General features: G+C 36.9%; 1 protein-coding gene across 2 annotated transcripts in view; it reads left to right on the top strand.

Annotated features, from left to right (window-relative positions):
- The first annotated feature begins 3,177 nt into the window (after positions 1 to 3,177).
- OSR1 (odd-skipped related transcription factor 1) overlaps positions 3,178 to 27,435 on the top strand; it is a 34,641-nt gene continuing 10,383 nt past the window's right edge. The window contains exon 1 of one of the 2 annotated variants that reach the window (XM_056563095.1): positions 3,178 to 3,280. The gene's annotated coding sequence lies outside the window, so the exon portion shown is untranslated. Of the gene's footprint in view, positions 3,281 to 26,220; positions 26,433 to 27,435 lie in introns of those variants that run through there. The other variant, XM_056563093.1, reaches the window with a different exon arrangement.

Here is a 27,435-nt window from a genome sequence, read left to right as displayed (position 1 = left end):
CTGGAATACCCCTTTTAGTGTCTTTCTAAGGCAGTGGTCTCAAACTGTGGCCCTCCAGATGTAGCAAAACTTCAACTCCCAGCATGCCCGGATGGCCGTTGGCTGTGCGGCTATGCTGGGAGTTGAAGTTTTTCAACATATGGAGGGCCACAGTTTTAGACCAGGGTTCTAAGTGGATATGTAAAGATTTAAAGGGGTACTCCCCTGGAAAAAAAAAATTTAAATCAACTGTTGCCAGAAACTTATATAGATTTGTAAATTACTTCTACTTAAAAATCTTAATCCTTCCAGTACTTATCAGCTTCTGTATGCTCCACATGAAGTTCTTTTCTGTTTGATTTTACTTTCTGTTTGACCACAAGAGCTCTCTGCTGACACCTCTGTCCAATTTAGGAACGGTCTGGAGCAGGATAGGTTTGCTGTGGGGATTTTCTCCTACTCTGGACAGTTCCTAAAATGGACAGAGTTGTCAGCAAAGAGCACTGTGGTCATACAGAAAAGAAATTAAAAAAGAAAAGAACTACCTCTGTAGTATGCAGCAGCTGATAAGTGCTGGAAGGATTAAAGATTTTTAAATAGAAGTAATTTACAAATCAGTTTAACTTTCTGGCACCAGTTGATTTAAGTCAGAGCACAATACAAGGGATCATACACTGATAAATGAAGTCAGGAAATGGAGAAGGTCAGCCGTCCACATGAGACATAAGGGGTCATAAACTTATAGTGTAGTCAAGCTATCCTGGGTTAACCAAATGCAATCAATGGGAAACTAAATACAGAATAACAGTAGAATTGAGGGCATCAACCACTATAACAACAACTGCACCAGACAGAGGCCACAGACAGTGTTATATATGGCGCCCTCTAGCTGGGCAGCTGGGCACACCGGGTATATGCCGCCTGTCGTCACTGAAGGGTTGGCTGCACTTAACATTTTTATGGGAGAATTGTCGAGGAAGTTGCTTGACAGATTGTTACGAGGAGAACACATAATATATGTAAACAAAAATATCCCATTGTGAAAGCAGAATAATGAGGCTGGAACACAAATAATGCAGATAGCAATGCTGTGACAAGGATATCACTTCCTTCTATGTACCCAGCCTGGGAACACAAATGACATTCATTACTGAGACCACGTGATACCACAATCACTTCCTCCTGACAAGGAAAAATGATGTACACTTAATTTATCACAGTCAACCTGACATATAAACAGTCATAATATTATCAATTCTTACATTGTACATAGATAGATTGATAGATAGATAGATAGATAGATAGATAAATAGATAGATAGATAGATAGATAGATACAAAAGCAGGAGAATACGGCAGCACACTGCTAGCACAAAGATATAGATGAAATATGAAATGCTATATTGCTATACTATACTATATAAAATGAGTGGGGTGCAGGAACCATCATGGAGGTAGCCACTCCCCCTATATGTGCAATAAAAAAAGGATAAGTTAGCCAGCACATACTGATACACAACTATTGCCTGGACCCAGAATACAGGTGCACGCTGCTAAGCTAAATATACACAAGCAGGAGAATACAGCAGCACACTGCTAGCACAAAGATATAGATGAAATATGAAATGCTATATTGCTTTAATTAAAAATTTAAAATGGAGGTGCTTCGCTTACCATTTGGCCAAATAGTGTGTACCATCCCACCACGATAAGGTGACCTCATTGGGAGGGACCCTACACTATGAATATGCCTCTAAGCAGTCAGGTATCGGGCTTGTAAGGTCTGAGGCATCCAGCACCTTATAAAATGGGTGGGGTGCAAGAACCAACATGTAGGTACCCCTCCCCCCATATGTGCAATACAAAAAAGGATGTTAGCCAGCACATACTGATACACACCTTAATTTTTCAATTTTCTGTATAGCAATATAGCATTTCATATTTCATCTATATCTTTGTGCTAGCAGTGTGCTGCTGTATTCTCCTGCTTGTGTATATTTTGCCTAGCAGCGTGCACCTGTATGCCGGGTCCATTCAATGGTTGTGTATCAGCATGTGCTGGCAAATTTATCCTTTTTTAAATAGATAGATAGATAAATAGATAGATATGAGACAGATAGATATGAGATAGATAGATAGATAGATAGATATGAGACAGATAGATATGAGACAGATAGATATGAGATAGATAGATATGAGATAGATAGATAGATAGATAGATATTAGATAGATAGATATGAGATAGGTAGATAGGTAGATAGATATGAGATAGATAGATAGATAGATAGATAGATAGATAGACATCCACAGCAATGCTGCAGCACTCCAATATGGCAAAAATTGAAATTTTTTCTCTCATGTCTAAATACAAATAGCAACGTTTCAGCTCCTCCATGGAGCCTTTTTCAAGCATGCTTGAAAAAGGCTCCATGGAAGAGTTGAAACGTTGCTATTTGTTTTTGGACATGAGAGAATAAATGAACTTTTTTTGCCATATTGGAGTGCTGCACCATTGCTGTGGATGTCTAAATGGACTGAGATTGGGTCTTGGGTACTGGCACCATACATTTGAATGGTGAAATAGTGCTGCATTTATTTGGAGTATTTAGATAGATAGACAGATAGATAGATAGATATCCATAGGAAAGGATCGCAGCACACAAAGAGTCCAATAAAGTGCAGTGTTTTATTACATCCTCAGCAAACAAAGTGCGACATTTCTGTGGTCTCTCACCACCTTTTTCAAGCATTATAAGTGACTCATACATGGGTTCTTAAATAATCCCCTTTTACAATAAACAATTAATCAATCAATATAGTGCATACACATCATATTTCCATATTTCACAGTAAATCAGAAGGCCGACACAGTATGTGCAAAATACATAAGTAAGGTGCATATATATAAAGATAATCAGTGCATGATCTCTTAGAAACATAGTGCAGACTAAAACCAATAGATAATTAATACTTATAATGCAGAAATATGGGCGGGCACTCACAACTGAAGCTAGAATACGATACAGTACAGTATAAACACGTTAGCGTGGGTAAAGAACGACTACACAGGCGCAAGGCAAAAGGCCTGCATCTACATCAGGAGGAAGTGGGATTGCATGCACCAATCGGGATTCAGCATCTGTGTTGTCATAGAGATGGCTTCTGTAGAGGGCAGCGCATGCGTATAGAGCTCCAGCTCTTACAGTGTCCATTTTTAAAGCGGGCAGTAGCAATAATAAGCAATAAAGGCAACAATATTTAGATCGACTGGTACAGGCAGCACCTCCAAATGTCCATAACGGGTAAGTATCCATCCAATCTTCGGTCATCACAGATGCCAGGACGGGTCACCATTCTGCGAAGATAAGCCTGATCGGAGTGACAAATGCTGAAACAGCAACATCACCCGATCAGCTTATAGGACCATACCCAGCTGGCTCCCAGTGCGGGAGAGGTTTCCCTGCTTCCGGACAATCCACATCCTAATTTCTCACTTTTGCCCAAATTATAGAAATTAAATAAAAATAAATAAAACAAATGAAAAAAAAAAAAAAGGAAAAAGGCAAACAACAGCAATCCGACTTGATCCTGATTTCTGTGATAATATGGAATTAAATATTCTGTTTTGCCGGTCAGTGGTGAAGTAACCTTCATTCTGAGCACAAAAATCTGTAAACAAATAATAAAATAAATTCATATTAAAACTCACTTCAATTGTCACCTCTTGGCAGGGAAGGAGTGCACACTATTCTCGCCCACTCACCTACTTACGTACCTGCCCTAGATGATAGGTCTGTAACCACGGTGACAGTCCCTTCCTAAATAAGTGAGGGACAGTCAAAAAGTCAAAACAATAAACTTACAAACTGACAAAAGGTCGGGAAAGGCTGGAGGCACATGACTAAAAGAAAACAAACCTAAACACGCACACACAAAAATGCGTAGTCAGAGGGCAGAGTCTAACCCCGGAGAGCACGAAGTACAGTAACAGAGTATCAAAGGGAATTCAAAAGCCAAGCCAAAAGTCACAAAACTAGAATAAACAGAATGAGCACAGAGAAAGCTAAGAAAGTTACTAAGAACTATCACAAGCAGAGAATGACTGAAAAGGGCCTCCTTATATATGCCTGAGCTGCAATCAGGAGGACTCTAATTGGCTCAGCAAGCTTAACCACACCCAGAAGCACAGAGGCGTCATCCCAGCCACTAAAACAAACAACAGGGCTAGAAATCATTAACCCTATTGGTTCTGGCAGAACCAGTCATCACATCATTATTCTAATGTATTTTCTCATACAAACAATTCTTGTCACCCGTTTTAGCAGGGGTACATGATCAATGATCATCACCCTCAGATCCTTTTCAGAGTGTTGTTGTTCTACAAAGTGTTTAGAAACCGATAAGTCTAGTCTGCCCTTGTGAATGCTATACCTATGTTGGTTTAAACAAATAGCAAATCGCAAGGGCAGCTCAAGACATAGACATTGAAATCCGAGTTACATGTTAGGTAAACTTTAATCGGGTATTTTTTTTGGGTTGTTGGATGTACAAATTCTGATCCTTTTTCAATGAATTTATAACTCACACATGAGCAACATGGGAAGCAACCTTTACTACGAACAGTAAGATATTTCTGTAAATTCTTAGATCTTGCGGATATATCTGTTTTCACTATACGATCCCTAAGGTTCGGAGCCCTCCAGTATGACATCAGAGGTGGTAATTTAAAGGAATCAATATGTGGATATCCATCTCTAATCAAGTGCCAGTGTTTTCGCACTATTTGCGCTATTTTACATGAATAATCCTTATATGTAGTCACCATTGGTATTCTCTCAACATCAATATTAGTTTTGGTCCTGTCATTAACTATTCTACCCTGTCCTTATGTCTCAAAATCAATTTATTAGGGTATCCCCATTGTTTAAACTGACTAGTCATTTTATTTAAGGCACAGTCTAGTTCCTCTGTGTCTGTATGTTTTTTTGCACGGAGCATCTGACTATAAGGTAGTGCTTCCACCATGGCCCATGGGGGACAACTGTCAAAGCGTAATAAGTTGTTACAATCCATTGGTTTAATATATAAATCTGTTGTCAGACCACTGTCTCTGATGGAAACTGAAACATTTAGAAACTGTACAGTAGTGTCAGAATAAGTCAATGTGTAATGAATATCCGGTTAAATTGTATTCAAATGAGGAAGATGTCATCAATGTATCTCCACCACCCCCAGAACATGTCTGAAGAGGTGGGACACATAGACAAAATCTTCCTCAAGGTGGGCCATAAAAATATTTGCATGAGTGGTGCCACATTGCTCCCCATGGACACACCTTTGCGCTGCTAATAAAATTCACCATTAAACATAAAGTAATTATTCTCAAAAAAAATTTGTAACAGGGTCTCAATAAATGACACATTTTCAGGTTTACAACCATCTCTCATCATAGCTTGTTCCACAGCTTTCATACCTCGAGTATGTGGAATTGAAGTATATAATGAGACTACATCCAATGAAGCAATGAGGGCTCCTGCCGGCAACTGTAACTCATTAATCTTTGTATAAAAAATCAGTTGTATCACGGACGGTTGTATCACGTATCAGTTGTATCAAGATTTTGTATTCATGGCCTAAGGTCTTAAAACTTTTTCCAAAAATATGGAGATATTAGAGGTAATTGAGTTTCTCCCTGAAACCATGGGCCTGTCGGGAGAATTTTGTAGGGTCTTATGGGTTTTGGGTAATAAATGTAATAATGGGATCACCGGACAGTCCACCATTAGAAACCTCTTACTATCATCATCAATGAGACCCTCATTGCTTGCATAGTCTACCACAGTTTTAATCTTTTTCTCAATATTCCTTTTTGGGTCTCCATTCAACTTACAATAGACATCAACATCATTGAGCTGTCTTTCAGCCTCTTGTACATATGTGAGCTTGTCCATAACCACGGCCGCTCCGCCTTTGTCAGCAGGTTTGATGACAAGGTCGCGGTTATGGACAACCTCACCATAGCATCTATCTCTTCCCTTGTAAGGTTAGGATGATTCAATTTACATTCACTTTCTTTCAATTTATCCACGTCCCGCCTCACACAATCAAAAAAGGTTTTAACCTCATGTGAATATATCATTGGCTGAAAGTCACTTGGGTTATTTAACCCTAAATCGGATAGTTTAACCCCTTAACGATGAGCACCATAAATGTATGTCCTGCTGAGGTGGTACTTAACGCACCAGGACATACATTTACGTCCTAAGCATAACCGAGAGCATCGGAGTGATGCTCGGATCATGCGAGGCAGGTCCCGGCTGCTGATCACAGCCAGGGACCTGCCCGTAATGGCGGACATCTGCGATCCCGCGAATGTCCACCATTAACCCCTCAGATGCGTCTGCAGCATCGCGGTCACTAAAATGGATGATCGGATCGCCCGCAGCTCTGCCGCGGCAATCCGATCATCCAGCACGGCAGACGGAGGTCCCCTCACCTGGCTCTGCTGCCTACCCGGCGTCTTCTGCTCTGATCTGCCTTCCCGCTGACCAGAGCAGAGGATGACCGATAATGCTGATCAGTGCTGTGTCCTATACATAGCACTGAACAGTATTAGCAATCGAGTGATTGCTATAAATAGTCCCCTATGGGGATTATTAAAGTGTAAAGATAAAAGTAAAAAAAGTAAAAAAAATAAAGTAAAAAAAAATATGTGAAAAGCCCCGTCCCCCAATAGAAAAACCCTGTCCCCCAATAAAAACTTAAATTGTCCCATTTTCCCTATTTCACCCCCAAAAAGTGTTTAAAAAAATATTTTATATACATATTTGGTATCGCCACGTGCATAAATATCTGAACTATTAAAATAAAATGTTAATGATACCGTACGGTGAACGGCGTGAACGTAAAAATAAAAAAAATAAAAACAGATGCTTTTTTATAACATTTTATTCCCAAAAAATGGATTAAAAGTTCTATATAAGCAAATATGGTATCAATAAAAAGTACAGGTCACGGCACAAAAAAATGAGCCCTCATACCGCCGCTTATACGGAAAAATGAAAAAGTTATAGGTCTTCAAAATAGGGGGATTGTAAACGTACTAATTTGGTTAAAAGTTTGCGATTTTTTTTAAGCGCAACAGTAATAGAAAAGTATATTATCATGGTATCATTTTAATTGTATTGACCCAAAGTATAAAGAACACATGTCATTTTTACCGTAAATTGTACGGCGTGAAAACAAAACCTTCCAAAATTAGCTAAATTGCGGTTTTCTTTTTAATTTCACCACACAAATAGTATTTTTTTGGTTGCGCCATACATTTAACGGTAAAGTGAGTGATGGCATTAAAACGGACAACTGGTCGCGAAAAAAACAAGCCCTCATACTAGTCTGTGGATGAAAATATAAAAGAGTTATGATTTTTTGAATGTGAGGAGGAAAAAATGAAAACGTAAAAATTAAATTGTCTTAGCCCTTAAGGCCCAAATGGGCTGCGTCCTTAAGGGGATAAACCAGAATTAGTCTTCCATTTCTTTTATTCCTTCTAATCTGGGTTTCATATCAAACCAGATTTTAAGTTGACCCTTCAAAGAAATTGATGTAAGTCCAGTTCAAATTCAAACCAGTCAGTGCGCATACTAGGACGAAAACTCAGGCCCTTATGCAACAATTTTTCTTGGTCAGGAGATATAGGAAAGGAGGATATATTTACCACAATAATATTTGTTGTTATGTCTTCTTCCGTGGCTTGTATGGTGGTTTGTTGTGATGACTTTTTACCCTGCCTGCAATATTTTCGACCACCCCTGCAGGGGCACCTTACAGGGGGTCTGTGGATCTATAAAAAGATCATTTTGAGAACTCATGTTATCCTTATTGTTAATATCAGTCACAACATTACTCGATTGTGGATCCCTATTCCTTTTGAAGAAATTACGACTATAATTAGAGAGAGTATTGGACCAATACACTTTTCCACTTAAATAATCCTGCGTATCACGAGACCATTTTTGTCGCTTTCCCTCTTCTTGTTCCTTATGCAATTTAGTAAGAAAGTCATTTTGTTTTGAAAAAAGTTGCTCCCATTCCTGAGTTTTCAATGTTGATTTACTGTCCGTCTCCAGCTGTAAAATCTTAGCTTTACAAATCCCGGGCATCTCTCTGCAGAAATTCAAGCTGTAAAAAAAATAATTTCAAGTGAATATTTGTTGGTAATCAACTCGAATTTGGCTCAATTTTCAAGGTCATTCCCATATGCATTGTCCTTTGGTTGTGTACGTAAGCTCCTTGGTATTTTTTGTGCCTTGTAGTATTCACTTAGGGTGATGATATGCAGTTGAAGAGCCAATCATTTCTTTGTTTCTTCCTCATAATTAAGTTGTAGGTCAATACCCGAAGGCACATGTAGACATGAAGGGTCCCCCTCTACATACCCCATAATCTAGGTGACATCACTGTCCGCACAAGAAAAAAACATGTTGTCCAAGGATGTAAGATTGCTAGAAGTCATCTCTTGGTTAAAATTGTCCATGTCATAGAATAAGCATATATAACATCAAAATAAGGTGTGGGTGCATGCTCACCGACCGGCTCAGACACAATAGTCCAGAAGAACAGCACATCCACTACAGCATAATATCCAGTTTAGGTGCACGCCATCATATGGTTCCTGGTCAGGGAATCCAGACATCAATCCATAAGAAAGGATTGCAGCACGCAAAGAGTCCAATAAAGTGCAGTGTTTATTACATCCTCAGCAAACAAAGTGCGACATTTCTGCGGTCTCTCACCTCCTTTTTCAAGCATAATAAGTGATACATGGGTTCTTAAATAATCCCCTTTTACAATAAACAATTAATCGATCAATATAGTGCAAACACATCATATTTCCATATTTCACAGTGAATCAGAAGGCCGAGGGCACAGTATGTGCAAAATACATAAGTAAGGTGCATATATATAAAGATAATCAGTGCAATAGATAATTAATACTAATAATGCTGAAATATAGGCGGACACTCACCAATGATGAAGTTGGCACATGATACAGTACAGTATAAACACGTTAGCGTGGATAAAGAACGACTACGCAGGTACAAGGTAGAAGGCCTGCATCTACGCCTTTTTACCTTTATGTGCACTGACTGGTTTGAATTTGAACTGGACTTACATCAATTTCTCCAAAGGGTTAAACTTAAAATCTGGTTTGATATGAAACCTAGATTAGAAGGGCTAAAAGAAATGGAAGACTCATTCGGGTTTAAACTATCCGATTTAGGGTTAAATAACCTAAGTGACTTTCAGCCAATGATAGATTCGCATGAGGTTAAAACCTTTTTTGATTGTGTGAGGCGGGATGTAGATAAACTGAAAGAAGTGAATGTAAATTGAATCATCCTAACCTTACAAGGGAAGAGATAGATGCTATGGTGAGCTTGTCCATAACCGCGACCTTGTCATCAAACCTGCTGACAAAGGCCGTGGTTATGGACAAGCTCACATATGTACAAGAGGCTGAAAGACAGCTCAATGATGTTGATGTCTACTGTAAGTAGGATAGAGACCCAAAAAGGGATATTGAGAAACAGATTAAAACTGTGGTAGACTATGCAAGCAATGAGGGTCTCATTGATGATGATAGTAAGAGGTTTCTAATGGTGGACTGTCCGGTGACCCCATTATTATATTTTTTACCCAAAATCCATAAGACGCTACAAAATCCTCCCGGCAGGCCCATCGTTTCAGGGAGAAACTTAATATCTCCATATTTTTTTATAACATTTAAAGACCTTAGGTCATGAATACAAAATCTTATGTACGTGATACAACAGATTTTTTTATCAAAGATTAAAGGCGTACTCCAGCGATAAGACATCTTATCCCCCATCCAAAGGATAGGGGATAAGATGCATGATCGCGGGGGTCCTGCCGCTGGGGAACCCTGTGATCTTTCACGCAGCACAGCGTTACCATCAGCCCGCAGAGCATGTTCACTCCGGGACTGATGACTGCCGATCACGGGGCCGGAGTATTGTGAGCGTGACGTCACACGGGGCGGACCCCCCATAGTGTTTCATAGGGCCTATGAAAAATCATGGAATCATAATGGAATTAATGAATTCACTTTTATTATTCAAGGAGTGCTGTGGTTTTTTGTGCCATATATTTTTAAACCCTAATCTAGGCCCTGAACCTGTTGCCTTTTATAGTGCTGCTTCCTTGTGATAGATAGATAGATAGATAGATAGATAGATAGATAGATAGATAGATACAAAGCAAAGAAGTTATCCCACAGCACTCCAAGATGGTGAATAACAAAGTGTTTATTGCCTCATGGTAGGATACAACGTTTCGACCGTCACCATGGTCTTTTTCAAGCATGCAGTGTGACACACACATCCCATTTTTATATGGGTTACACACAAATTACAATCAGTGAACAATAAAGCAAAGTAAGTGAAATACATAACAGTATTGATGCAAAAAACATATGAGGAAACATATCACGGTGAGTGCTGTTTCTAGTGCACAGATAATACAGTGGCAGAACTGCTGTACAGCATATACAGAAGTGTCCCATGTCATGTACAGTGTTAAATACATAATTGCTGTGCAGGTACATGGTTAAAAGCAATCAAGGAGAAATCCTGATGATCAAACACTCACCCATCTGCAGTCAATGGCGGCCATTACCTGCCGCCGTGTGTGTACACGGCTGTACAGGATTCCGCAGGCTAGATAGGAGCACAGCCAATCACAGGGTCGCGTATGGCGTTGCTGGGCAACGTCGCTGTGTCGCACGGTCCGCGCACACTCACTGTGCTTCCGGCTGCTGTGTGCGCCATGTTGCTTGAGGGCTGGTGATGCCCGAAATGTGCGCATGCGCGTACAGGCGCACATGCGTGTCTGAGGGTGGTGAAGTTATGGCAGCCATGTAGGTGTCGGGCAGTAAACCCGATGTATGTGTAGATGCTGATGCTGAGCGGGGGGCTGTATATGTATGGGGATCTGTGGGTGTTTCTGAGAATGGTCATAATATGTGTAAATAAAGAGTGTAAGAACTGGTGAACATATGTGTGGGGCGTATATGTAATAGTACAAATGTACCGTGGGGGAGTGATACTGTGATGTGGGCAAAGGATGTGTATGTGATCTGAGTGAACTATATGTGAAAAAGAAGGTGGGGAGAGGGGAGGATAAGGGGGGAGGGAGGGTAAGAGGGAGGGGGGGAGGGAAAGTTCATGGAAATGGGTAGAGGGTTGAGGGGATGGAATAAGTCTGGGAAATAGAGAGGAGTGGAGGGGAATGAAAGTATATGTCTACAGTGTGTAGTGGGATGAAGTGAATAGTGAAGAAAATATGGTGATTATATGAAGGAGATGACAAAAAGTGAAAAATTAAGTTAAAAATAGAAATAAAAAATGGAAAAAAATCTAGAAAAATCGAAAAATGATGCACATAGGAAATATGAATGCCCGGGGGCAGTATAAGACCTGTAGTAGTGGTGAAAGTCTACAAAGACAACTGGATAATCTGTAGTATTGGGGAATGTAAAGCAGCAGGCAAAAAAATGACACATGAGTCCCTTATCCTAGTTGGCTGTGCCCTGGCAGGGGGGTGTAGATGTACACGAGCTTGATGGAAGTAGATGGTGGTGCTTGATCTAGGTTTCCCCGGAACATCTGCATGAAACACCGTAAGGTGACCTCATTTGGGGACGGACCCTACACTGTGAATATGCCTCTGTGTGAACAATTCAGCAGGCTTGCAGGATCTGAAACATCCGAGGCACCTTATATACACCTGATAGAGGTGGGTGGGGTGCAAGAACCAACATGGAGGTAGCCACTCCCCCGTATGTGTTATACAACCAAAGAATAAGTTGGTCAGCACTATTGATACCAAACTATTATATGGACCTGGCATGGTGGGACGGGCCAAGCTATTTGGCCGCCAAATTTGCAAGCTAAGTACCTCATAATTTCATAACTTCATAATTTTATATTTCCATTTTTTGCACCATAGTTGTACAGCTTTTCATGTTGTACCTATATACTCATGTTTTATATATATCTTGGTGCTAGCAGTGTGCTGCTGTATTCTCCTGTTGCTGTATATTTAGCCCAGCAGCCTGCACCTGTAAGCCAGGTCTTTACAATAGTTTGGAATCAATAGTGCTGGCCAACTTATTCTTTGGTTGTATAACACATACGGGGGAGTGGCTACCTCCATGTTGGTTCTTGCACCCCACCCACCTCTATCAGGTGTATATAAGGTGCCTCGGATGTTTCAGATCCTGCAAGCCTGCTGAATTGTTCATACAGAGGCATATTCACAGTGTAGGGTCCATCCCCAAATGAGGTCACCTTACCGTGGGGGGACGGTCCAAGCTATTTGGCCGCCAAATTTGCAAGCTAAGTACCTCATAATTTCATAACTTCATAATTTTATATTTCCATTTTTTGCACCATAGCTGTATAGCTTTTCATGTTGTACCTATATCCTCATGTTTTATCTATATACTAATGTTTTATCTATATCCTTGTGCTAGCAATGTGCTGCTCTATTCTCCTGTTGCTGTATATTTAGCCCAGCAGCCTGCACATGTAAGCCAGGTCCATATAATAGTTTGGTATCAATAGTGCTGACCAACTTATTCTTTGGTTAGATAGATAGATAGATAGATAGATAGATAGATAGATAGATAGATAGATACAGTCCTGTAAGGGAACCACACTCCCATATGGATTGCGGGTGCAAGCTGGTCCAACCCGGGCAGGGTCCCCAAATATAAACGAAAAAATGCAGCAGCACTCCGTTGTGGATGAAAAAAGTGGAGTTAGGCTTTATTCATCAGGTGCAGTACACGAAGTTTCGACCGTCTCTCACGGTCTTTGTCAAGCAGACCGTGAGAGACGGTCGAAGCGCCGTGTACTGCACCTAATGAATAAAGCCTAACTCCACTTTTTTCATCCACAACGGAGTGCTGCTGCATTTTTTCATTTATTTTTTCGTTTAGATAGATAGATATGAGATAGATACATAGATAGATATAAGATAGATAGATATGAGATAGATAGATAGATAGGAACCATTGGTAGAAGCAGCACACCTTTTTAATCAGATGCAAGTAGCGGGTGCCCGTGGAGGGCAACCTGGTCCCAGTCGCAGACCAAGTATAGATATCCAAGACAAAAAGATTCCAACAGAACTCCAGGTATCAAATCAATGTAGTGTTTATTGACCCATGGTCAGCAGTGAATGCAACGTTTCAACGGCCTCACGCCGTCTTTCTCAAGCATGCTTGAGAAAGACGGCATGAGGCCGTTGAAACGTCGCATTCACTGCTGACCATGTGTCAATAAACACTGCATTGATTTGATACCTGGAGTGCTGTTGGAATCTTTTTGTCTTAGATAGATAGATAGATATGATATGATATAGACAGATATGAGATAGATAGATATACAGCAACAGAAGAATGCAGCAGCACACTGCCAGCACAAGGATATAGGGGAAACATGAATATGCAGATAAAACATGGAGAGCTATACAGCTATGGTGTAATAGATGCAAATGTGAAACTAGGAAATAGTGAGGCACTTAGCTCGCAAATTTGTCTCCGCCGGCGGTCAAATAGCTTGGACCATCCCACCGCGATAAGGTGGCCTCCTTGGGATGGACCCTACACTGTGAATATGCCTCTGTGTGAACAGTTCAGTAAGCATGGCAGGGTCTGGAACATCCAAGACACCTTATATACACACCTGATAGAGGTGGGTGGGGTGCAAGGCCAACATGGAGGTAGCGACTCCCCCGTATGTGCAATATAGACAAAGAATAAGTCAGCCAGCACTTTAGTTTATACCAAACTATTATATGGACCTGTGCACCTGCAGGCCAGGTCCATATAATAGTTTGGTATCAACAAAAGTGCTGGCTGACTTATTCTTTGTCTAGATAGATAGATAGATAGATATGAGATAGATAGATATGAGATAAATAGATAGATAGATAGATATGAGATAAATATGATATGATATAGACAGATATGAGATAGAGAGATAGATAGATAGATAGATAGATAGATACATAGATATGATATAGATAGATATGAGATAAATATGATATGATATAGACAGATATGAGATAGATAGATACATAGATATGATATAGATAGATATGAGATAAATATGATATGATATAGACAGATATGAGATAGATAGATACATAGATATGATATAGATAGATATCTATTGAAAAGGATCGCAGCACACAAAATTTCAATAAAGTGCGGTGTTTATTGCATCCTCAACAAACAAAAGGTGCCAGGACCAACCCACTGCTTAACATAATTGATACCGGGTAAACAAACAGTGCTATACATCATGAAGTTAAGCATCAATAGAGTAATGCAGCAAGCTAGTATACGGCATTGTATTAGTGAACAATATACATATCAACAATGTACATAGTGAAAAAGTGCTATACAAAATGACATTGCAGAAGTGGGTGGGAGGACACAGTCACTCACCCGACTGTTGGTCCTGGGATAGATAGATAGATAGATAGATAGATAGATAGATAGATAGATAGATAGATAGATAGATAGATAGATAGATAAATAGTAATCCAGAGAATAGCAGCACACACAAAAATAGTGAAAAAAACTTGAGTTTATTTCATCATTCCAGTGTAAAATTCAGGAGAGCAACGTTTCCGCGGCCTCTCGCCGCCAATATCAAGGGGTTTGATAATAGCAGCGAGAGGCAGCGGAAACATTGCTCTCCTGATATTTTCACTGGAATAATGAAATAAACCCACGTTTTTTTCACTATTTTTTTGTGTGCTGCTATTCTCTGGACTACTATTTGAAGTGGGGCCCTAACCCAGGCTCCCGTATAGCGTGCACCTATCACAAATTTACTATTAAGGCTGTGCTGCTTTTCTTGGAAGATAGATAGATAGATAGATAGATAGATAGATAGATATGAGATAAATAGATAGATAGATAGATAGATAGATATGAGATAGATAGATAGATAGATAGATAGATATGAGATAGATAGATAGATAGATAGATATGAGATAGATAGATAGATAGATAGATAGATATGAGATAGATAGATAGATAGATAGATAGATAGATAGATAGATATGAGATAGATAGATAGCTAGATAGATAGATATGAGATAGATAGATAGATATGAGATAGATAGATATGAGATAGATAGATAGATAGATAGATAGATAGATAGATAGATAGATAGATAGATAGATAGATAGATATGGGATAGATAGATAGATAGATAGATAGATAGATAGATAGATAGATTAGATGATAGATAGATAGATAGATAGATACATAGATAGATAGATAATAGATAGATAGATAGATAGATACATAGTTAGATAGATAATAGATAGATAGATAGATAGATAGATAGATAGATAGATAATCTCCAAGGATCAGGCTGGCATCCTTTGGTGAGCTCAGACACTAACAAAGTAATGGGCCATTTAAACAACAGGGCCCCTGAGGCGTAGAAGAAGCACTTCTCTATGTGATGAAGGTTTGGTGTACCCCATTTCAACAATGGTACAACCCAGAACTGGGCAGATACTGTACTCCTGTGGTGACCTTACTTTAAATTTGAGCTTTAGGAAGGACAAATACCTTAAATCTTCAGGGTGTCATTTTGGACACACTATTTATTCTGAAAATTATAATTGCTGTATTTTTTTTATTACATAGAATTCTAGTACTCTTTTACTATTTTATCAGATATGATACAATTATGATGTTTAACAATAAATGAATTAATAAATACATTAATGAAAAACAAATTAAACTGTCATCATCATCATCATCAAACAGCCCAAAAAGTCCATGCTCAGCTACAATGTAGAGACAAAGGGTGACAAGTAGCTGAGCAGTGGCCTGATGTGTCCAGACTCCATGTCTAATCCTGATGAAGTCCCTCCTGATATAAGACAGGTCCCAGTCTTCACTACCTCATTAAAGTCTCCAATGTTTGGGGAATGACTTGACTGGGAGGTGAAGGAACTCCTGATGCTGGGGAGCAACTCAATTCATATGTTACAGCAGTGTTTCCCAACCAATGTGCCTCCAGCTGTTGCAAAACTACAACTTCCAGCATGCCCGGACAGCCTTTGGCTGTCCGGGCATGCTGGAAGTTGTAGTTTTGCAACAGCTGGAGGCACACTGGTTGGGAAACATTGTGCTACAGAATGCAGAGCAAACCAGTTGAAATGTAGCAAGTGTCTGTACTGCATATTGTTTATAGCTCCTTTCTGTGAACACATTGACACTTCCCAATTAATATATCGCGATATGTCATGGTACAACATAGATAAGTGACTAAACAAACGGTTTTATGTAATTAGTATGTAAGAGTAGATAGTTATATCCAATCTATAGAAAACCATGGAAGGTAAATATGTTTCTTCCCCTGGGAGTGATAACCTGCGATCTGTCATATTCTCCAACCAACAGGAATATCCAGAGAAAAGATATAGAAGGAGCCATGTACATAATAATGATAGTAATAATAATAATAATGATGATAATAATAATAATAGTAATAATAATAGTCTCCTCCTGCACCCGGTCTGGATCGCAGATATATTCTACAATTAGAAATGATTAACTTTTTATTCTTTCTGTGGAGAAACATGAAGCCTGGAAGGTCGTGATATCAGATGGATGAGAGCGATAGTCGGGATATGTGAGGATTGTGCATAGAATGATAGATAAATAGATAGCTAGATAAATAGATAGATAGATAGATAGATAATAGAAATATCGATAGATAGATAGATATGAGAGAGATAGATATATAGATAGATAGATAGATAGATAGATAGATAGATAGATAGATAAGAGATAGATAGATAGATATGAGATAGATAGATAGATAGATAGATAGATAGATAGATAATATAAAGATAGATAGAAATGAGATAGATAATAGAAAGATAGATGATAGATAGATAGATAGATAGATTAATATGAGATAGATAATAGATAGAAAGATAGATAGATAGATAGATAATAGATAGATATGAGATAGATAGATAGATAGATAGATAGATAGATAGATGATAGAAAGATAGATAGATAGATATGAGATAGAGAGATAGATAGATAGATTGATAGATAGATAGATAGATAGATAGATAGATAGATGGATAGATAGATAGAAAGATAGATAGATAGATAGATAGATATGAGATAGAGAGATAGATAGATAGATAATAGAAAGATAGATAGATATGAGATAGATAGATAGTTATGAGATAGATAGATGATAGAAATATAGATAGATAGATGATAGAAAGAAAGATAGATATGAGATAGATAGGTAATAGAAAGATAGATAGATGATAGATAGATAGATAGATAGATAGATAGATTAATATGAGATAGATAGATAATAGAAAGATAGATAGATAGATAGATAGATAGATAGATAGATAGATGGATAGATAGATAGATAGATAATAGATAGATATAAGATAGATAGATAGATAGATAATAAAAAGATCGATAGATATATAGATATGAGATAGATAGATAGATAGATAGATAGATGACAGATAGAAAGATAGATAGATAGATAGATAGATATGAGATAGATAAATAGAAAGATAGATAGATATGAGATAGATAGATAATAAAAAGATAGCTATGAGATAGATAGATAGATAGATAGATAGATAATAAAAAGATAGATATGAGATAGATAGATAGATATGAGATAGATAGATAATAAAAAGATAGCTATGAGATAGATAGATAGATAGATAGATAGATAATAAAAAGATAGATATGAGATAGATAGATAGATAGATAGATAGATAGATAATAAAAAGATAGATATGAGATAGATAGATAGATAGGTAGATAGATATGAGATAGATAGACGATAGAAAGTTAGATCGATTGATAGATAGACAGATATGAGATAGATAGATAGATAGATAGATAGAAAGAAAGAAAGAAAGAAAGATAGATAGATATGAGATAGATGGATAGATAGATAGATAGATAGATAGATAGATAGATAGATAGATATGAGATAGATAGATAGATAGGTAGATAGATAGAAAGATAGATAGATATGAGATAGATAGATGGATAGATAGATAGATATGAGATAGATAGATAGATAGATAGATAGATAATATAAAGATAGATAGATAGATAGATAAAAACCAAAAAAAAAGTGCAATGTTTCAGTGTTCTCCCACAATCCGCACTGATACGTTGCACCTTTTTTATCTTGCTGAGGATGGAATAAAGACATTGAATTATCGATTAACAACAGAAATCGCAATACATTGACAATAAGACATTGCACACAGATATTATGGGGGCCATTCTGGGGGAAAACGGAAAGCAAAAAAGGATAGATATATATCATGGGGTATTGCCAATTAAGAGAATGAATTCCAACTCATTTATTCCTATTGATTATATTGATTATAAAAAAAAACTGAGAAATCATACATATTTCTGGATGCATGTATTTATTTATTAATTTTTAAAATAAATATTGCAACTATTAAAAATAAATATTTGTAAACACATGAGAAAACAGAAAGAGGGAACGAGAAAGACAGTGAAACAGACGAGAGAATGTTGTAGAGACTGTACAGCAGTGTCCTGATGGTCCTAATTTAACTATTTGTGATATTTGATTTAAATCTTATTTAATCTTAATATTTATAATCACATTACTATTATATAGATTATAATAATTAAGTATTAAAATGTATGGCATCAATTTAGGCAGAATGATTTCTGAGAAAAGTTTATATATACATATATATATATATATATATATATATATATATATTTTTTTTTTTTTATTTTTTTTTTTATTTTTTTTATTTTTTTTTTTACTGTAGAATATCTGTACTTTATAATATGAACTCTATAAAAAAATATGAAGTCTACATAAAACATCTACATAAAAATATTCCAAACCAGTCAGACTCTAGTGGAAATTTCTCCTTAGATTAGACGAGCTCTGCCCTGAAACGTGAAGAGTTCTGTTTTCCTACAAAAAAAAAAGTTATTTGGGGATTTATTTCTGCTTTCTTTAATGAGGAGGCAACACTTTAGGAGGAGAATACTGACCTTGTGAAGTGCAGGATAGAAGAGAAGGCAAAAGTGGGGAAAATAAATGAAGTCAATCTGCAAGGTACAGAAGATAGACGAGCCCGGCGACCAGACAATTGGTTTATTATGAAATATCTGCCGCCAGTGGCCAGTAGGGGGCGCACCATATTCAAGATTGCAGCGGTGGAACTCCCAGACGTGGTGACAAGGTTTATAGTGTTAAAAGTTTTTGCTTAAAAGTGAACACTTACTATATATAAATATTAATAATAATTTTTTAAATAAATAAAAAAAAATGTATAATGATATTATGTGATTGATCATTTTATTAATTTATACAAAATTCTATATACTAAAAATAATAGTGAAGCAATAATAACATAGAAATAGCACTGTAGTATAGTATATGATGATAATATTAATAATAATGTGTTATTAATTGTATATGTTAGTTATTATTATTAATAATAATAATAATAATAAACACAATAAAATAATAAAAATTATCATTATATTATATTATATTATTACGTTATCATCATAATTATCATTATTATTGAGAGAAATAAATAGATAAATATTTTACATTTACTAATAATAATCATTTTAATAGTGTTTACATAATGTACTTAAAGAATAAAAAAATATATATTTAATTTAAAAAATAAATGCTAAATAATATACTCAAATAATTGTCGTTATTTTCTTAGCATTCTTATTGGATTTTTAAATATAGGGGATTTTTAAATATAGGGGTCCTATGTTTTAGTCTCTAGACCAGTGGTCTTCAACCTGCGGACCTCCAGATGTTGCAAAACTACAACTCCCAGCATGCCCGGACAGCCGTTGGCTGTCCGGGCATGCTGGGAGTTGTAGTCTTGCAACATCTGGAGGTCCGCAGGTTGGAGACCACTGCTCTAGACTAATGAGGGAAACAGGAGCATTAAGGGTTTGTTCACACAGGGGATTGTAATGCGGAAGATTCGTTGCGGATGTTTCCAATTAACACAGAGAAGTCAAAAAATTTGCAACAAATCTGCAGTAAATTCGGCAACATTTCCAGTAACATCCCCGGGATAAAATGAGTGTCCTATGAGCTCCTCCTCTATTGTTCATGGAGGTGACATTATGTAAGGAAGGTTTACAGGATACAGATTGTTAATGCTAATGCCCAGTAATATTGTGGTGGGTCACTATTCACCATGGCAGACTATAAACCTGAGATACACATCCCAGTAATGTATGATTGTGTCTGCAGTCAGATGGCACAAGTCACATGCTATTGTCCCCGTGTCAGTCCTAGTTGTGACCTGTGTGCCCAGGACTGTGACACCTTTGTTTGTATTTTACACCCTCTGAATAAACAGCAGCATGACAGACAGGGCGATGTGCTAATATTAAAATGGGAGCAATTGTGAGACAAGAAGTTTGGGTTCTGCGACAATAAGACTTTGGATGAAGGACATGATGGTATGGAAGAGGTTAGAGCAGTAGGACTTGATGGTATGGAAGAGGTTAGAGCAGTAGGACATGATGACATGGAAGAGGTTAGAGCAGTAGGACATTATGGCATGGAAGAGGTTAGAGCAGTAGGACATTATGGCATGGTTGAGGTTAGAGCAGTAGGACATGATGGTATGGAAGAAGTTAGAGCAGTAGGACATGATGGCAGGGAAGAGGTTAGAGCAGTAGGAAATGATGGCATGGAAGAGGTTAGAGCAGTAGGACATGATGGCAGGGAAGAGGTTAGAGCTGTAGGATATGATGGCATGCAAGAGGTTAGAGCAGTAGGACATGATGGTATGGAAGAGGTTAGAGCAGTAGGACATGATGGTATGGAAGAGGTTAGAGCAGTAGGACATGATGACAGGGAAGAGGTTAGAGCAGTAGGACATGATGACATGGAAGAGGTTAGAGCAGTAGGACATGATGACATGGAAGAGGTTAGAGCAGTAGGAAATTATGGCATGGAAGAGGTTAGAGCAGAAGGACATGATGGTATGGAAGAGGTTAGAGCAGTAGGAAATGATGGCATGGAAGAGGTTAGAGCAGTAGGATATGATGGCATGGAAGAGGTTAGAGCAGTAGGACATGATGGCATGGAAGAGGTTAGAGCAGTAGGATATGATGGCATGGAAGAGGTTAGAGCAGTATGACATGATGGCATGGAAGAGGTTAGAGCAGTAGGACATGATGGCATGGAAGAGGTTAGAGCAGTAGGACATGATGGCAAGGAAGAGGTTAGAGCAGTAGGACATGATGGCATGGAAGAGGTTAGAGCAGTAGGACATGATGGCATGGAAGAGGTTAGAGCTGTAGGAAAAGGTTAGTATAGTGTCCCCCAATCTGTGGCTCTCCAGTTGTTGGAAACTACAACTCCAAGGTTGGGGATCATTGGGTTAGATGACAGGATTAGGTAAAATAAAAAGGAATTGAGGGCAGTATATACAGGCTAGAATGTAGTATAGGAGAGTAAATCACTGTAGGTATCAGAATCTAGAGTAGGAAGATAAAGGTAGGTATAGGATGAGGAGAAGGGGGAATGTCAGAGGGATAGTAAGAGATATTAGGACAGCTTGGATAATATGGAGTAGTAAGAATAGGGCAATAATGGGAATGGAGGGTTAGTTTGGTGGGATCAACTAGAGTAGGATAATGTAGGAAATTAGGTAAAATGGTCTAAAGAACATGGGAAGGATTGAAAATAATCGATAAGGTAAAAAGGAACAATAAGACCAATTGGAAGAAGGGGTAGACTTGAAAAGATCAATGGGGAATGTTAGGATGAGTAAATTGAAGTAGGTTTGGTAAGGGTAGGATAGAAAATCATCAGGTCAAGCTAATAATATGGGATGGAGTAGGGTAGGTAGGGTAAGGGAGAGTCCAATCGGAGAGGGTCGGTAGGGTGAATTAGGTAGGACAATCTAGTCTAGAGGACTGGAGAGGATCTGCAATGTTTGCAGGATGTGTGATAATCTAGAGTAGGTAGGAAATTTGTAGGAAGGGATTTTAGGATAGGTATGAAAATGTAGAGTAGGCAGGGTAGGAGCAGGATAAGCAGTGTAGGTAGGTAGGTAGGGCAGGAGAGGGTGGGAAGGATTGATTAGGGAAATGTTAGATCATAGGATATCAAATAACATGGACATGAAAAGAGAAAATAATGAAAGGCATAGAAATGTGTACGAAACAGCAGTGGGAGCTTCATCTATAAAAAGGGACAATAAATCAGACGACCAGTGTATAGATATGTCCAGGAGTCTATGTGAGGACAGGTGGCTGCAGGCACAGGCAGCATTACTATGAAGGGATTCATGTAAATACATGGATAATATAAGGGGATAGCAGTGTAGGCACATTGTCCTTTTCTTAGACACGTTCTGTCCCTGCCCCACAGTATACACATGACATCACGCAATATAAATATGACGTCACACAAGTGACCGCTCCGAGTAAAGACCGAGAAAGGGATCAGATTACCAGCCATGAGCCTACGGTCACTCCCAACATCTCCTTCCAAATCATATCAATATGATAGGAGTAAGAGAAAACAGGAAGGATCTGCATAAAAAATAATAACACACATATGTTGGTATATATGTCATCATTTACAGCAGTGGTCTCCAACCTGTGGACCTCCAGCTGTTGCAAAACTACAACTCCCAGCATGCCCGGACAGCCGTTGGCTGTCCGGGCATGCTGAGAAATTGTAGTTTTGCAACAGCTGGAGGTCCACAGGTTGGAGACCACTGATTTGGAAGATAAATGTAATTCTCTCACTATAAGGCCAGTTTAGTAGTATGGCCAGGATAAATGATAGATAGATAGATAGATAGATAGATAGATAGATAGATTGATAGATTGATAGATAGATAGATATGAGATAGATAGATAGATAGATAGATAGATATGAGATAGATAGATATGAGATAGATAGATAGATAGATATGAGATAGATAGATATGAGATAGATAGATATGAGATAGATAGATATGAGATAGATAGATATGAGATAGATAGATAGATAGATAGATATGAGATATATAGATAGATAGATATGAGATAGATAGATAGATATGAGATAAATAGATAGATAGATAGATAGATAGATAGATAGATGGAAAGAAAGAAAGATATGAGATAGATGGATAGATATGATATAGATAGATAGATATGAGATAGATAGATAGATAGATAGATAGATATGAGATAGATAGATAGATATGAGATAGATAGATAGATAGATAGATAGATAGATAGATATGAGATTAGTGGATGGGTAGATAGATGGATAGATATGATATAGATAGATAGATAGATAGATAGATAGATAGATAGATAGATATGAGATAGATAGATATGAGATTGCTGGATGGGTAGATAGATGGATAGATATGATATAGATAGATAGATAGATAGATAGATAGATAGATAGATAGATATGAGATAGATAGATAGATAGATATGAGATAGATAGATATGAGATAGATAGATAGATAGATATGAGATAGATAGATAGATAGATAGATAGATAGATAGATAGATATGAGATAGATAGATATGAGATAGATAGATAGATATGAGATTAGTGGATGGATGGGTAGATAGATGGATAGATATGATATAGATAGATAGATATGAGATAGATAGATAGATAGATAGATAGATAGATATGAGATAGATAGATATGAGATAGATAGATAGATAGATAGATAGATAGATATGAGATTGCTGGATGGGTAGATAGATGACAATGTATTTTTGTGTATTCAGAGGACTGGGTGTAAATGTAATTGCAGTCTTGTATCTGTAGTCTTAGCAATGATATCCAATGCCAAGTCACATCAGTCTTCTCACAGAACAGGTGGAAAATACTCATTTACTCGGGAGTATAAAAAATAAATAAAAAAAAAGCTAAATACAGATGTGATCTCTGTCATTATTATTATTAATAATAATAATAATAATAATAATATATATTTATATATATATTTTACATTCATATAATTTTAATTATTTAAGTCATCTGGTGATTAAGGTGACTGGAAAAACTTACAAAATACACACAAGATACATTTTACATAGAAAGATCCATAAAACATAGAGGGTATGAAAGCCCATGTCAGCCATTGTGTGGTGTGTGTGTCCGGCATGACATTTTACTACACCCCTCTCCATGTTGTACAATGAATACACGTTCTACACACAATACTATCATACAAAGCCTTTGTTCTATACTCCTACAGCTGGTGCTCTGGGGCAGGTAGATAATCTGTGTATTTATGATAAAAAGGACACAGTATTATCTTCTTGTACATTTGTCCAAGTGTAACTGTGACAGGTAAGAGAAGTAATAGAATCAGCATTTACTGCAATGGAATAAACATCTGGAGTCTATGAATGATGGAAGTCACCAAATATTCTGCAGCTACACATACTGTCCTGCAGAACAATCTGCTCACATCCCTCGCCATGCACAATCAATCCTGCTGGGATTATACACTGGGGAGGGTCATTTTTAAAGATTAATTTAGGTAGAACAATAGTGTACAGATGTGGGAATAGAGCAAAGTATTGTACACGACTGGGGGTATCACATGCACAATAAAATACGGGAAATGCCAGAATATTCTTAGATAGATATGAGATAGATAGATAGATAGATATGAGATAGATAGATAGATAGATAGATAGATATGAGATAGATAGATAGATATGAGAGAGATAGATATGAGAGAGATAGATATGAGAGAGATAGATATGAGATAGATAGATATGAGAGAGATAGATAGATATGAGAGAGATAGATAGATATGAGATAGATAGATAGATAGATAGATATGAGAGAGATAGATATGAGATAGATAGATAGATATGAGAGAGATAGATATGAGATAGATAGATATGAGATAGATAGATAGATATGAGATGATAGATTGATAGATAGATAGATATATCGATATATGTCAGATAGATAGATAAATATATATGAGATAAATAGATGGATAGATAGATAAATATATATGATATAAATGGATAGATAGATTATAGATAGATAGATGATTGATAGATAGATAGATAGATAGATGATAGATAGATAGATATGATATAGATAGATAGATAGATAGATAGATAGCAGTGGAGTTTCCCTGTTGTACAGATATTATAAATAATGTAACTACCGCACATACATTCTATGTAGAAATATACAATACGACATTTCTTGAAGACAAAGTTTGTTCTTCTGCAAACTCAGATCTGCTATATCTTCTCCAAGATGCCTGTATTATATTCCATTATATTATATTCCATTATATTATATTCCATTATATTATATTTCATTATATTATATTCCATTATATTATATTCCATTATATTACGTTCCATTATATTATATTCCATTATATTATATTCCATTATATTATATTCCATTATATTATATTCCATTATATTATATTCCATTATATTACGTTCCATTACATTATATTCCATTATATTATATTCCATTATATTACATTCCATTATATTATATTCCATTATATTATATTCCAATATATTATATTCCATTATATTACATTCCATTATATTACGTTCCATTATATTATATTCCATTATATAACATTCCATTATATTACGTTCCATTATATTATATTCCATTATATTATATTCCATTATATTATATTCCATTATATTATATTCCATTATATTATGTTCCATTATATTATGTTCCATTATATTATATTCCATTATATTATATTCCATTACATTATATTCCATTATATTATATGCCATTACATTATCACCTATGTATATGACCTCAGCCTTCTCATTAAGGCAGGGGTACAGCCAGGACTATTAGGATGTGAAGTTGTACCCCAGACACCAGCCACAGGTTGCCAACATCTGCACTAAACATGCACCATGTAACAGACAGACTCCCAGGTTCTCTCCCAGAACTTTCTCTCCCCTGCAGTGAGTTAGTGAAGGGGGCTGGCTGGGGCTGGCTCCTGCGCATGCGCGCTGCCTGCTTGAAATAAAGGAGGCGGCTGGGAGATAAAGTTGAGTAGAGTTTGGGGAAGTCTTGCTGGGAGTCACAGAGCAGCAGCAGCTCCGGGAGGAGGATGACTGTGCGGGTTACTTGAGAGTCTGGATGTAGAATAAGTTGCCTGCAGCAGCCTGGACAGAGCATGTCATCTGGGGTTACCCTGAACCTCCATACAGAACAATCCATAGGACTTCTATAACTTCTTCTCCATCTGTGACCCTCTACAAGCCCTGTCACCCAGGAGCCTCTCCTGTACAGGTAACATCCTCAACCCCCAAGAACTTGAGAAGTGTGCAAACACTTCTCCATAGTTTTCTATCACTTTTTGCCTCTTCTATACTTGCAGCATGAGGGGTGTATATATATATATATATATATATATATATATATATATATATATATATATATATATATATTATATCAGAGACTTCATATTTAGGGGAACTAAGGTGGCTTGTAACTTGTCTACAGTATATATATATATTATCAGATACTTCAGATTTAGGGGGGAGCCAGCTTGGTAACTTGCTTGTAACTTGTCTGCAGTATGTATATATATATATATATATATATATATATATATATATATATATCATCAGAGACTTTAGATTTAGGGGGGAACCAATGTGGTTTGTAATTTATCTGCAGTGCTTACATATATATATAGAACCAAGGGGGCTTGTTACTTGTCTGCAGTATATATATATATATATATATATCAGAGACTTCAGATTTAGGGGGGAACCAAGGTGGCTAGTTACTTGTCTGCAGTATATATATATATATATATATATATATATATATATATATATATATATCAGAGACTTCAGATTTAGGGGGGAACCAAGGTGGTTAGTTACTTGTCTGCAGTGTGTATATATATATATATATATATATATATATATATATATACATATATATATCAGAGACTTCAGATTTAAGGGGGAACCAAGGTGGCTTGTAACTTGTCTGCAGTGTGTGTGTATATGTATATATATGTATATATATATAAATAGAACCAAGGTGGCTTGTAACTTGTCTGCAGTGTGTATATATATATATATATATATATATATATATATATATATATATCAGAGACTTCAGATTTAGGGGGGAACCAAGGTGGCTTGTAACTTGTCTGCAGTGTTTGTGTATATATATATATATATATATATATATATATATATATATATATGTATATATATATATATAAATAGAACCAAGGTGGCTTGTAACTTGTCTGCAGTGTGTATATATATAT

The sequence above is a fragment of the Hyla sarda genome, chromosome 3 (assembly GCF_029499605.1).
Source record: "Hyla sarda isolate aHylSar1 chromosome 3, aHylSar1.hap1, whole genome shotgun sequence".
Lineage (NCBI taxonomy): Eukaryota > Metazoa > Chordata > Amphibia > Anura > Hylidae > Hyla > Hyla sarda.
Note: the sequence above shows the minus strand (reverse complement) of the source record. Positions and strands in the feature narration are given on the sequence as shown.